Raw genomic sequence first — 14,169 nt, forward strand, 5'->3', positions numbered from 1 at the left:
TTTATTTATTGTCATTGTCAAGAACAATGAAATTGCGTTTGGGGCTTCCAAACGCAATTTCCATTTAATGGATCGGATTACATTTTTTATTTTTCTCCGATATCCGATCCAGTAATTTAGGTCAGTATCGGACCGATACCGATACGTAATATCGGATCGGTCCATCTCTAGTTCCCACAGAAACTTTGGACCAGACAACCAACATGTTGACATGATTTCTGATGCACTGAGCCCTCTAGAGGCGTAATCTGCAGGATTCTGAGCTGTGTCAATGTAGTGCCACTGTCTGGGATCTGTAGTTTGCCTAATTAACTGAACACGGTTGGCAACGAAGACGTGGAACCGTCGTGCCTCATTGTTAATATAGGCTAAGACTACTTGGGAGTCAGTCCAAAAGAACTCTTCATTAATGCACATCTGAAGCTCTGCTTTTAGCATGCTGCTCATTCTAGCTGATGTGACTGCGGCTGAGAGTTCTAATCGCGGGATACTTGTGACCTTGGTAGGTGCGACTCTTGCCTTAGCCATAACAAGACTACAGTGGACCTTCTCGTTGCTGAGGTACCTAATATAGGAGCATGCACCATATCCTAAATCACTAGCATCACAAAAGTGGTGCAGTTCCACCTTTACAATGTCTGTTAGTTCTGGTGGGTGGTAACATCTAGGCACTGCAACCGATTTTAGTCTTTCCAACCCATCTTTCCAGTCCTCCCACCATGAGCGTAAGTTGTCAGGAAGGGGGTCATCCCATTCAATGCCTCTGCGACACAGTTCCTGTAGGATACCTTTGCCTCTTAAGGTGAAGGGAGCTACGAACCCTAGTGGGTCGTACAGGGATGAGATCACTGACAGTATGCTCCGGCGAGTAGGAGGTTGGTCCTTAGTGTTTATTTTGAAACTGAAAGTGTCATTTTTGATTGACCACTGGATGCCGAGCACATGGCCTTCAGCTGTTGTGTCAGGTTTGAGATCGAGCGGTTCTGTGGTGTCTGCTCTGTCTGAGGGTTCCAGCTGGGAAAGCGCATCACTTTGGTTTGAGTTGAACTTGTGCAGATGTAGACCGCCAAGTCTACAAAGTGCTTGTGTTTCGGTGATGAGTTCTTGTGCCTCTTTAACTGATGGGACACTAGTTAGACCATCGTCTACATAAAAGTTCTGTTCAACAAACTCTGAGGCCTTAGGATAGTCTGCTCTGTACTGTTGTGCCAAATATTTCAGGCTGAAATTAGCACATCCAGGGGATGAACTGGCACCGAATAGATGTACAGCCATTCTGTATTCTCTGGGTTCTTTGTCTAATTGTCCATCCTGCCACCACAGAAATCTCAGATAGTTGCGCATGTCTGGACAAACAGAGAACTGGTGGAACATTCTCTCGATATCACAGATTATGGCTACATTTTCCTTTCTGAAACGACAGAGTACCCCCACCAATGAGTTGATCATATCTGGACCTGTGAGAAGAGTGTCGTTTAATGAGACACCGAGAAATTTTGCTGAACAGTCAAAGACAACTCTTAGCTTGGCTGTTTTTTTCGGGTGATATACCCCATGGTGTGGGATGTACCATGCAGTCTTGCCTTCAGACAAAGGAGGTGCTAATTCTGCATCACCACTGCTGATAATGTCTCTCATAAAGGAACAGTAATGTTCATGATACTGTTTATCAGCCTTTAGCCTTTTCTTCAGGTGTTGCAGTCGGACTGTGGCTAACTTCTTATTGTTGGGAAGCGCTGGTGGATCATTGCCCTTGAAGGGAAGCGGCATCTCATAGTGCCCATCTGATCTTTGTTTTATTGTATCACTGAGGATTTGTATGAAGCGAACATCATCCTGTGATACATACTTATCCTCATAGTTTCTCTCATTAAAGTCAGTCTCTAGGACTTTGAGTACTTCTGTGGCTGATGGTATGGGCATTTCTTTGACTGTGATCCTGTGCACATAACTCTGGTTACCTTCTCTGTCTAGGTGAGGATTACCAGAACCAATAATACTCCATCCTAGTAGGGTTCTTTGTGCGAAAGGTTCGTTTATTTTGCCTGTGACGATCTCTAGGGGGGCTAGTGCTGATGGGCAGTCATAACCAATCAATAGACCTACTTCACAGTTCTGCAATGGCTGTAACTTGTTAGCTAAGCCTTCAAGGTGTGGCCACTGAAGTGCAGTTTCCTTGGTAGGGATATGAGACTTGTCAACTGGGATAAAGTCACGAGAGTAGACGTGTTCTATTCGGACACGAGTCTCAGAATCAAACCCACGCACCTGTAAGTTGTTGGCAAGATTACTTGCAACGACTGTGTCGACGGAAGTCATGGTGCTAAGCTTTAACTGCACTGGTTGGGCGTCTACATTTAGTTCTGAGGCCAAATCCTCTAAAATAAAGGATGAGTCACTCTGGGTGTCAAGCAGGGCATATGTAAGTATTTCTTTCTCAGGCTCAGATGCAACTGACACAAATACTGGTACTATGCTGGATGTGGAAGATAGTTTCCTTGTTAGTACATGAGTCATAACATTATGCACTTCCTTGTTTGCACCTTCATCTGGGGATTTAGAATCCTCAGTTTTCTTTTCTTTAGGTTCATTCACTCTTTCTGTGTGTAGACAGGTGGGGTGACGCCGACCACACTTACTACAGGAGTGACGTCCTCTGCATTCTTTGGTTACATGACCCCTCCTCAAACACCCAAAGCAGAGACGATTTTCTTGAATGAAAACTTTCTTGTCATCACTAGTTTTCGCTGCAAAAGCAGGACACTTAGCTATGCCGTGCGATTCTTCTTTGCAAAACAAACATGGGGGTTTAGGTCTAGAAGTAGATACTGGGATTGGTGGAGACTTTGGTTGGATGGTAGTACTGAGTGCCTTCGCTCTTTTAACATGCTGCTCTTCTGATGCCCTTTCGTTTATTAGGAATGGTGAGGCAACAGGATTGCAAACTACTTTAGCTTCATTTTGTATGAACTTTGTAAAGCGAGCGAAGTTGGGGTAGTCTTGGCTTTTGTCTAGCTCCTCCACCACAATGCGGCTCCATCTCTGCACTATCCACTCAGGCAGTTTTCTTAGAAGCTTGTGATTTTCCTCACAATCATTAAGGATCTCTAGGCCTTTGACTTGAGGGATAGCCTCTGCACAGCTTTGGAGAAAATCTGCCAACTCCCTCAGTGCTTTAGGATCATTGGCAGCTATTTTAGGCCATTTTGTGAGTTTAGCCCTAAAGGCTCTTTGGATAACAAATGGGCTGCCATACCTTTCCTCTAAAACGCTCCAAATGCCTGCGTATGCCTGCTCACTGTTGCGGAAGAAATATCCCTCTACTGCCTTTCGTGCTTCACCTGCAAGATAGCTCTTTAGATACAACATTTTCTCACACACAGGTAAAGGTTTGTCACCAATTAGTGCCATAAAGGATACCTTCCAATCCATAAACTTTAGGGGGTCGCCACTAAAGATGGTGGGCTCAGGTACAGGAAGCCTGTTTAGGGTAAGAGAGCTGGCGAGGGCTTGAACTAAGCTAAGTTCTTCACGTTCTGGAGTAGTATTGTGAGGTCTAAATGTTGGTGCTTGTGGATTTAAAGAGAGCCGTGGTGCGCTGTTGGGGAGATTTGCGGAATTTTCTAAGTTGTAGCAGGACACTTGATCATGGCTTTCAATGTCATTTTGAGCGCTAAGGGCTCTTACTCGTGCAGCTGCTACTTTCACTTCGCTGTCTGCCTTTAACTGTTGAAGTTTAGTCTTTTCCTCCTCCAACTTTGCCTTTGTTTCCACTTCCTTTATTTTCCACTCATTTTCCATTTGGCTGATCTTGGTTTCCTGTGCCAATATTTCTTGTGTGGCCTTTGCTTGTTCCACTTTGGCTGCAAGTTCAGCTTCTGCTTCCACCTCACGACTGCCAGTAGAATCTGCCTTTGAGCGTGCAACTGAACCCTCTGGGAACGACGTTTCAGTTTTTGTATCACCAAACACAGAACCATAGTCCCTTAACATCACTCGTACTCTTTCCTTTTCAAGGCGATCGTTAAAGAGCTGATCGATATTTTCCTGTCGTTTAGCAACAACTTCACAAATGTCAGTTGTAAGCACTGCACAAGCATCCATTCGCTTAACAATGTCGGGCGTCATGGATTGGCTGCGGCGAATGGGTTCATAATGCTGTTGTACTACAGCGTGCTTGTCTCTTATGTCATGACTGGCATTGTTTAGCTCTTCAGGTGAGCAGAAAGTTTTCAGCTTTGTTCTGATTTCTTTAGCTGCCTTCTTCCAAGTGTCATAAGCTTTGTTAAATGCCTTCTCATTTTTCTTTGCCTCATATTCCTGCATTTCTTTACCCTTTTCAGTTAAATGCCTTTCACGATTGCTGGATCTTACTCCTTGTTGCTCTGAGTCGTCGGCTTCTTCAGCAGCGTTCAACATTTTGTTACTGTAATGTGTATGTTGCTCTATGCGATAACGTCTGGATTTAAACTTACGTGAGTGTTACTTTTGGAAACAATGCTCACATCAGACGTTTACATCACATAAATAAACAGATTAGCACCCACATATTAGACAAAATGTAACTGTAAATACCGCTGATATACGTTACTTTCAAGAAGAATAAACCCATACAATTTAAAGATTGTAATTACTCAGTGCAATGCAGTATACCTTTAAGGCTGTAACCACAAAAATATTTAAGGCAAGTAATTCTGAATTAGAGTGCAGAGTCCTGTTATCAGCAAAGTCCTTAATGGGCATAATACCTGCACCTTCGTAAAGTGACCATCAGAGTTCAAAGGGGAGGTAGGCAACGAAGCAAAGATGATCTTGACTGGTGTAGAAATCTCTCACAGCTGACACACGGACCCAGCTCGTGGCACGGGCTGCACTCATCTGGCATGGGAGCTAGCAAGTAGCCTTCACTCAGCGATCGAGTTTTCACTGTAGCAGTCCCCCGGACCAAGGAAGAAATAGAGAGAGCCTCGACGGGTGCAGTAATTTTTACTTTGAGATTCATTCAGAATCTAACAGTGCGCCAGGTGCGCCAATGCACCGTGAAAACTAAACAGAAACACAAAATACATTTTCTTAGACGCTTATTACAAATATGAACTCAAATAAAGCAGAAAATACAACAAAATATCAATTAAGCAAAGAAATACAACTTAAAACATGTACCTCGCTCCGCATTCCAAGGGCTGCAAATTGTTCGTTTCGCTAGAGTCCGGTATCACGCTGCTTCACGCTTCATTGAGAGCTGCCTACTGGGAAATGTGCGCCACAAACCCGGTCTGAGCTGGAAGTGCAGCTTGCCGCTAACTAAACAACAGAGCCCTCTACTGGACACTACGCGTAGCTGTTCAGGCTTATATCAATAAACAAAACTGGACCTTTACACACTGACCTTGGTAAACGCTGACTCCCCTTCAACCTTAGGTCACATAACATTGGAGCAGCACCATATCACATCCCCTTCATCCTCCTCCTCTCTTCTCCCCTTATCGTTTGAAGTTCACACCTTCTCTCTCTACAGCGGAGAATCATTTACAGGCAGTACTAAAACTGTCAGCCCATAACTCTACACAATGGAGGTGGCTCAAGGCCAACCGTGTGTCTTGGTGTGAACAATATGTGGTTATAGCTTATAAGGTAGGTAGCAGTAAGGATATGAGTCAGACCCAGTTCAGTACAATGGTGCTTTGTGAGCATGTCAGACAGGAATGTGTATGATGAGAAAGGATGAGCCATGCCAGAAGCTGTTCAGTGTTGGTGAACTTCGATCGCATAACTCTGTTTTTTCCTCTTTGTTGTTTTTTGTGTGTGCCTTCATCCAATTTTCTCCGCTTTTCTTCTTGAACTTTCCTTGTTACTTTTGAATTAACACTTCTCATTTTCCTGTTTCTCTCTTCACTTTGATTCCCGTCTTCCACCAGCAAGAAGGAATGTGACCTGTGGAGAACTGAAGCGATATGTTGCAGTATGATATTACAGCTTTGGCATACCCTCACAAGGGCATGGAAGGGTGCAGGGACCTGCTGTGTTTAAGACAACATGAGAGCATGTTTCATCAAAGTATAAAAAATCCCCCCAAATCCCAAATCTGCCCTTTCTTCCAGCAAACAAAGCTCCTACTGAAGTTAAAAAAGGAAACACAAATAACGACAGTAAACAACAGGTTTAGTTTTTAGCAGTTCTGTGAGTTATTTGTCTGTATACTTCATAGAATCTTAAGATATCGATGCTTGTATGTCTGAACAAATAAATACAAAAGCACTTGAATAATAACTATTCCACCAATACTTGCCTACCAGATTTTAACGACTCTTAAAATCCAAACTAGCAGCATTTGTGAATGCCGACTCGTCTGACTTGATCCTTACTTGAGTGCTCAATTACCTGCTAAGTCAGCAGGGGTAGATTTCTAACTGGTTTGTTAGAGCTCACTGGGATGTACTTGATTGGCAATCCTGTAAGCTGTGCAATTAGTACACTTTATTCTGATTGAATCAGTGTGATATCTGATATCCACTGAAGCAGAGTGTCAGTTTTTATGCCATGGCTTCGAAGCAGTGAGCTGGATTTTTTTCCTGTTGTTGTCTGCTCTGACTAGGAGACACCTTAAGAAGATAAGAAAGGCTGCAGATACATGGCATCCAGGGATATGCTAATATGACATAGTAAGAAAGGGTTAAAAAAAGGGCCCCTTTCCTAAATCACGGGCATGCAGTTGTATTGGCTCTACTTTCAGTTAAATTCTTAGGTTATCTTTGCTAAATTTCACTTAAGATATAAACACTTTATAATTGCAGTACTGTGCAAAAAGGTTTGGTAGTAAGAGTAAAAATATGATATGGTTCTTTTATGGACCGATCCACCAGGGCCTCGCTTCTGGCTGCCTCCCAATAAACATTGCACCCGACCCCTACGGCGGCTTCTGCGGGTGTTGGGCCCACAGGAGGATGGACTGATGTCCCTTTTTCAGGCTGTGCCCGGCCGGGCTCCATGGACTAAGGTCTGGCCACCAGACACTTGCCCTCGGGCACCATCCCTGGGCCTGGCTCCAGGGCGTGGTCCTGGTAACCCTATCACAGGCAGGGTGAACCGTTCCCTTCATCATATACTCATAGGGGGTCTTTCGAATTGCTCTTTGTCTGGTCCCGCACCCAGGACCGGTTAGCCATGGCTGACCCTACCGACATAGCCCCTGGGATCCCTAGGACACACAAACCCTCCACCATGTTAATGTAGTGATTTTTTCTCCCGAATGAGTGGAAGAAGATGGATGGATGGATTTTTTTCTTCTTTTTCAAATTATGCACTGACTATTTATTTATCAGTTTTCCAGGAAAGAAAATAAGCATGGGGCAGCCTGCAGCACCATGCAGTTTTATTAAAAACTTTTAAAATGGGATTTGGTCCAGACCTTCATTCATGCATATTGCCATACATGTTTTAGTTTTGTTAATATTTTTGTAGGCAGCCAGATCTTCAGGCTCAACACCTGCAAACCAAACTATACCAGAGACTGACGCAGGTGTGCATACACTTCTGTTATTATATTTACCATGATGTTTATGTGCCAGTGGGTTGTATAATTCCAGTTCACCTCCATATTTTCATAGGTGGGTCTCAACCTAGATGTCACCTCTTGTAAAACATGAGAGCAAAAATGATGTCAGCGTGTACCAACTTGAAACTGGTGCTTTGAAAAACCCAGACTGTGAAAGACATTAACAGGCTTGCTGGTGAAAAAACAATTCACACCATTGATTCAGTGGGAGTGTTTGATTACTGTGCAGCTTAAACAAACAAGCGACAGGTTTTCCACCTTTCAGTGACCTTCGCTCAGGTGGCTGTTTTTGTCCTACTAAACGAACACTTTATGTTAGGACTTTGAAAGGCATTGTCACTCAAAGCCCCCATTGTATCAGTAACTACTCAAATCGACTCTCCACGGATCTCCACAACTTGACTCGGATTGACTGGTTTTCCACTACAATCCAGTAGTACCTAACTGTGTGGTTGTCGTCATAGAAGCGCGTCATAGTGTCCTGTTATGTAATTAATATGCGACACAAAAACTACAAAAAAGGTGGACATCGAAGCAAGAATATACCTGCTGCTCAGTCTGTGCTTTTCGTTGGACTCTGGGATCCCAACTGTGTTTTTTCTAGCCATTTTCCTTGTTAAAGAAATTGAAGTTGTAACTTTTGTGAACAAGACACTCTCATGAATCACTGAGTGACACTACTGACCAGCCAATCGGCGGCATGCAGTCTGATAATGGCACATTTTAGGACCTGCTCGGATTGTTTGGAACCCCAGGCGAGCAGGTACTAAAAAAGTACCTCGTACCAGGTACTATGACCTAATGGAAAATCCTGGCGAACCATCCTGAGTCGATCCGAATAGGTACTTATGGAAAAAGGGCTTAAGTCCTGGATGACTGCATTTGGGGTACAAAATGTGTTTACATATGTAAACAGAGGAATGTGTAACACCCCTTTCAATAGTTGAGATACAGATTTTAATGTTTAAATGGATACTGTTAGATTCGACTGCTAGACAAAAGTGGATGACTATTAAAAACGCTCAGAGAACTTGGTTTGATGAACTTGAATTCATTTGTATTTTTTCCAACACAACCTATCAGTCTCAACATGAAAAATCAGTTACATATATAAGAAAAAACAATAGCAGTACATGAAAGGGAAAATGGGCCCAAATCATGGAAAACAATAAACAAAATACACCTGGGGAAATTGACTTAACCTCTCTAGTGTCAGCCCACACCTTTAAGTGAGAGTCATAAATAAAATCTCTCTTTGTGGAATGTGCAAAGGCACAATGAAGTGCAATTCTGTCCTACCACTTAAGTAGAATTGGAAGTTCAAGGCTCGTCTAAAGAATTTAATTTCCTTCTTAGACCAATCATCTCAACTAATCCTGGAGGGGTGGCTTGCCATTTTTGGCCTGGGTCATCAATGAATCATACATCCAAAAACCTGACCAAAGTAAACAACAAAACAGGCACTTCTGAAGCCAGTGTGTCATTTTACCACAACCAAAAGAATGACACCAATAACAACAGTTGCCTGACAATTTGTTTCCTCAGCAAAATCTGACTAAAGAAGGCAACCACATTTCTCACTTGGAAGAATGACTTTTTTCTCTTCCCTTCCTGATCTACGTAGTTACTTTGCAGTGAATGGGAGGAGACTCTGATCCCACCCTGTATACTTCACAGACAATCTGAACATCATAGACACTTGCTTTTTAATTATTTCTCATCACAATAATTTTACTTAATAAAACTTGATAATGAACACAACATTTCAACTTCACTCATAATACACTGCAACCCTTAGTAACTCTCTAGGATTACCCATGCCATATAAAAGAAAAGTAAAATTTTATTAAAATAGCACCTTTTAAAATAAAAATTGCAAAGCGCTTCACAACAGAAATACTAAAAACATAAAGACCAAAAGTAAGCAAGTTTGAAATGATTCATTTTTAGCGGCTTTAAAACAAATCATTGAGTCCACAGATCTTAAGATCAGAGGTGGAGAAGTCCAGATTCCAGGGGCCACTCTTGCAAAAGCTCTGTCCCGTAGTTGTCAACCTGTCAACCCACAGGCAGTAGGCCCTGATCCCTGATGAGATCTGCTGGGGATGTATGGATGTAAAAGTTCACTGATGCATGGTGGTGCTCCCAAAGTCAAAACCAGAATCTTGATTTGGACTTGTGGAAGCCGTCTTGTGTCATCTGAATACTTAGAAGATCTTGTCAGAAACCTTACAGCAGCAGTTCTGAACACTGCTGATGTGCCAAAGAACAAGCAAATAATGAATTACAACACTCAAGATTGTGATGAAATAAATGTATGAATAACAATTTCCAATTCAGAGTATGAAACTGGAAGTCAGCTTGCCAATATTACTCTTAAAGCAAGAACGAACCAGAGATTTAACATAAGGATCCAATGTGAAAGCAGAGTCAAACTTTATCGGTAACACTTTATAATAAGTGCACACTATTAAGCATTAGTTAATCATCTGTTAAGCATTAGTTAATGGTTACTTAATTCTCTCTACAGCATCTACAAAGTATTTCTCCTAATCAGTTAATAGTTTTAAAGCACTGCTTTAAACATTTTATTCATGATGAATAAGCTAATGTACAACACTTTTTTATTAATTATGTTTTCATGTTCTAAAACTCATTGATTAATCATTTATAAACACTACTCTGCATCAGTTACAAACCAGTCATTTCAGGATGTTCAATGGTATACAAAATCATTGGTAAAAGGTAAATAGATGGTTAACATACCCTATATAATACTATAAACTCTACATGTACTACACATAGTAGTTTCATATTAGATGTTTTTTAAACACTGAATATCAGGGTTACATCAGTCAGCTGCTATAGCTTAACAGATGTCTTACAATACATTTATAACTGTCACTTAAAGGCTGCCAATGCTGTAATTCTATGCTGTAACTCACTATCGACCAACTTCTTTTTCGATAGAGTATCTATAAATACTCATAGATACCTTAATAAACTTATTTAGGAAGTTACAAACCATTTGCTACTTGTTAGTAAAGTATCTTGAGTGAGCCCATCTAAAGTATATACCTTAAAATCTAATTAATACATGTGGAAGTATTTAAAATACATTGTAACAAAAAATAAATCACAACACACAGGGTAGATCCAGAACGCACTGTATTTTTAAGATGCCAATCACAGAAATATCAGAACAATGCTGACAGATTGGACACACAAATGTTGATACAAAAATAAAAAGTGTCATAAACTATCAGCCAATATTTGAGGTAATACAGAACACGGCTGGATGCAAACTATATGACCTGTAGCTCTTTACATAAACTTTTCAAATAACATTTTTGAAAAGAAAAAAAAATAGCAGTAGCAACATTAACTTTTAGAATTATCTGTATTTTTTGGAAATGTCATATATCAGTCACCCCAATGTACCATTTTTGCGCTTTTTTGCGAGCCACTCGTTCCACTCAATAACTGTAAGGTGTTCTGACAGTAGTCTATCATTTCTGTTACCCCTGAGTCTCCAGATTTGCTAATTAATAAAAAGTGTTGTACATTAGCTTATTCATCATGAATAAAGTGTTTAAAGCAGTGCTTGAAAACTATTAACTGATTATGAGAAATACTTTGTAGATGCTGTAGAGAGAATTAAGTAAGCATTAACTAATGCTTAACAGATGATTAATTAATGCTTAATAGTGTGCACTTATTATAAAGTGTTACCAATTTATCCCAAGGTTCCTGATAGAAGATTTAGCAACACCTGCAAGGGAACTTCAAGTTTCCATTACCTTTGTCATAAATGTGTCTGGGGCACAAAAGACTTTTGTTTTCCTTATAATTAACTTGAGGAAACAAAAAATTCACACCTAAGCAAGATCTGTATGGAAAAAGTTCATCTTGTTCTTGGTATAGTGCCTGTTTTTGTTGAAGATAAATTAGTTTACTACTTAATTTTGACTTTCTGGCTTGGTCAGAAATCCAAAGTAGTCCAGTTGTTGATTCTTTATACTTAGAGCACTGAGGTCGCACAAAACAAGAAAGGAAAAGAGAACCAAACTTCAAGGCAAAAGCCTGTATTTAACTTTTTCTTAACACAAGAACTTATCTTTAAAACCACATATGGGAAAGTTCTTTATTTCCCTATTTGTACTGTGTCATTCCCAGAGACACACACTGCACACACACATGTACACTTCACACAGGCATTAAGCTGAGGATTTATTGTGATGATGTTGCTAGAAGAATTTACAAGAAAATGCTTTCTGCTCTGTAATCCATGGAATCTTTGGACACATCCTCCACCTCCTGCTATAATTCTCATTCCAGCACCTGAAGTCATACACTGTACTTAGCTCAGTGTACCATTAGTGTAAAGCAGTACACACTTTGATGAAGATTGCTTCGCACAGTATGTTAAACCTAATTGTGTCTGTGTGCGAGTTTTTTAATGACAAAATGCTCTTTCTTCATCTATAGTTTCTGTTAAAATACTAAAATAAAATTACAATATTTTAGTCACCTTTCATACGTTTGAACTAACAATCAACTAACATGGTCACCAAGTGTACTGTTTGATGAAAAGAGGCAAAACAGAAAGTTAGAAAAAACACAATGGAAAACTACATTTCATAGTAAGACAGGAAGTGTCACGGTTCTGGGTCGGTTCAACCCAGCATTTTGAGTTCTCTTGTTTTGGTTTATTTGAATGATCATTTTTTTTGTTCTCTGGGCCCTGTTTCAGGAAGCCAGTTTAGTGGAAAAACTGAGTAAGTATACCCTGAGTTAACGAAAACTCTGGGTTTTCGGTTTCACAAAGCGAGTTCAGCTGAAGCCTGAGTGAGTCACTATGACGACACACGCCGTGAAGCTAACCTGCCCCCTAGCAGGTTTACTACAACTAACCCTGACTGTCTCCGCCCCTTTGTCGGAAACCTGACAGTAGGAAGTGTCAGACATGGCGTGTCCCTTCCTTGAAGAGCCAGTAGATCGTGAAGCCCAAATTCTCCGCAGAGCTCTCCGCCGGGAGAGAGTGATTAGAGCGCGTTTGGACATTTTATCATTTCCTGATGATTGTCTGTGCGAACGTTACCGTTTCTCAGCACAATCTATAATTTATTTGGATAACATCCTCAGGCCATATATTACGCATGTGACACATCGCGGACATGCTCTCAGTTCTGTACATATTATTTGTATTGCACTTCGGTTTTTTGCAAACGGGAGCTTTCTGTATAATATTGGTGACGCTGAGCACGTTTCCAAGGCTACCGTCTGTCGGGCAGTCAGGAATGCTACAGTTGCACTGAAACGTCTCCTGTACACGTTTGTGGTGTTCCCCGGTCATAGACCCACAAGATTTATCAAAGAGGGATGCCACAAAATTGCAGGTATCAGGATGACCAAAACTTAATTTATGATGTGGTGATACTTGAACTACTACTTAAATTTTACATTTATTTTCAGGGTTCCCAGGCGTGATTGGCTGTATAGATGGTACTCACATTCCAATCATTGCTCCTTCAGTAAATGAAGGAGACTATGTGAACAGGAAGTCTTTCCACAGCATTAATGTACAGGTACATAGTTCCCTGTAGCATTTCAAACTAACAAATTATTTCATCATAGTAATGGATGCTAATTTGTGTTCTCTGCACTGTGAAGATCATATGTGATGCTGCCAACATTATCACAAATGTGGAAGCCAAGTGGCCAGGCTCTGTCCATGACTCACAAATATTCCGTGAATGTACACTGAGCACAAAATTTGGACATGGTGAGTTGAAAATACTTTAAAATATATAAAGACCAATTGCTTCAGGGACATTTGAACTGAAGTGTATCCTTCTGTCTTAGGAGAGTTCACTGGCTACTTGCTTGGTGATAGGGGGTATCCATGTTTACCCTATTTGCTTACCCCTTACTCTGACCCTGAACCGGGCCCACAGCAGCGATATAATCTGGCTAATTGCAGGACAAGAGCCAGAGTTGAAATGACTATCGGAATGCTTAAGGCCCGGTTCCAGTGCCTGCAAAGACTCAGGGTCACCCCAGAAAGGGCATGTGACATTATTGTGGCATGTGTGATTCTTCACAACATTGCCACAATTAGAGGAGAACACTGTCCTTCTGAACCAAACAGCAGTGATCCAAACCATGAACATCCTGACCCTCCCACGGACATACAAGATGGAAGAGCAGTCAGAGACACCATATGTCACAATCATTTCTTTTGACCCATCACCTCAACATGTTGAAAGAAGAATAAACAGATTTTTTGTTCAACTGGCTTTATTGGTCACCTGTGTTTCCTGTACACAAAGTATTAAAAGATGTAAACCTCATAAAGTGTCTCTGTTGCTTCCTCCTCTGTAACAGCTGTCAATGTTTCTTCATTATTTTCCTGTAGTAAAGAAATAAAAAACATTGCTGTTCTACTGTAAACTCATATAACCTGTGGAGTATTACTCACAACTGCATGTTGGTCTGGCTCAACAGGAGGCTGCACCAGATGCAGTACACCATCACCATCAACTGATAGAATATGAGGTTTATACAGGTCACTTTTAACTTACAAGGGACCAAATGGCAATTAACAAACATAC

The 14,169-nt window shown here is 41.1% G+C and overlaps 1 long non-coding RNA gene across 1 annotated transcript; it reads left to right on the top strand.

Moving 5' to 3' along the window:
• Positions 1-12,290: 12,290 nt before the first annotated feature.
• On the top strand, positions 12,291-13,854 carry LOC145430197 (uncharacterized). Its single transcript, XR_013910658.1, has 2 exons — positions 12,291-13,143; positions 13,229-13,854. It is a non-coding gene; the product is annotated as an uncharacterized LOC145430197 (long non-coding RNA).
• The last annotated feature ends 315 nt before the right edge of the window (positions 13,855-14,169 follow it).

Source organism: Astatotilapia calliptera, chromosome 1, assembly GCF_964374335.1.
Source record: "Astatotilapia calliptera chromosome 1, fAstCal68.1, whole genome shotgun sequence".
Classification (NCBI taxonomy): domain Eukaryota; kingdom Metazoa; phylum Chordata; class Actinopteri; order Cichliformes; family Cichlidae; genus Astatotilapia; species Astatotilapia calliptera.